Consider the following 817-nt stretch of genomic DNA (forward strand, 5'->3'; position numbering starts at 1 on the left):
CTTTAATTCTGCATGCAGGGTCATTGCTTATTATTTTACTGTAGATGAGATTTTATAAGTCATGATATTTTATTGCTCTTGCTTTTTTTTCTTAGTTTATTTTCATTGAAAAGCAAATAAATTCATAATACATTCTATGTTCAATAAATTGAAATGTGAAGTGTAATTTTAGCATGTCATTGCCTCTGTATGAATGAATTTTTTTAAGTAGAAGTTCTTGTTAAAGGAATATAATTATATGCATGAGAGAGCAACAGTGCAGGGCATTCTCAAGAAGCATCGTCAGCCAGAAGGGTAAGGAGCAGCCATTACTCTAAAGAGACGTGACGAGAGACAGCATCGTGACAAAGTGTAGTTTAGATTTTGCTTATGATCCTGATTTATCCTTCATTTCTTGAGTCCTTTTAGTGTTTGCACATATTGATGTTGATGTTAGTTGCCCAGAGGGTTATTTCATTTATAGTCTGGTAAAAGATATGCAAATAGGCTATGATCAATTAGCACTGTAACAGTTTAACTGGGCACAGAATACAATCCATGTTGTTTATGTGACGGTAAGAGATCATTCTATCGAGAGGTGAACTTGATTTATATAAAATGATTTACATGGTGCACTAGAGCCCAATAATATGATTTCATTCAGATGAAAATAGGTAACTGAAAATCAAGAAGGGATATCAGGACATAATGTGTTTTTTCCAGTAACATTGCATGTGATGAATAACCAAAGAAATGTGATATGAAGCGAAAATGAATGATAATGAAGTGTGTTCATAAAATTTCCATCCAGAATTGACCTTTAATAAGTTTACCAGAC

At 32.8% G+C, this 817-nt stretch overlaps 1 protein-coding gene across 1 annotated transcript in view; it reads left to right on the plus strand.

Moving 5' to 3' along the window:
• LOC119581700 (ankyrin-2-like) overlaps positions 1–817 on the plus strand; it is a gene marked incomplete at its 5' end in the record, with an annotated part of 102055 nt that overhangs the window by 9010 nt on the left and 92228 nt on the right.

Source organism: Penaeus monodon, chromosome 15 (genome assembly GCF_015228065.2).
Source record: "Penaeus monodon isolate SGIC_2016 chromosome 15, NSTDA_Pmon_1, whole genome shotgun sequence".
NCBI classification, from domain to species: Eukaryota; Metazoa; Arthropoda; class Malacostraca; order Decapoda; family Penaeidae; genus Penaeus; species Penaeus monodon.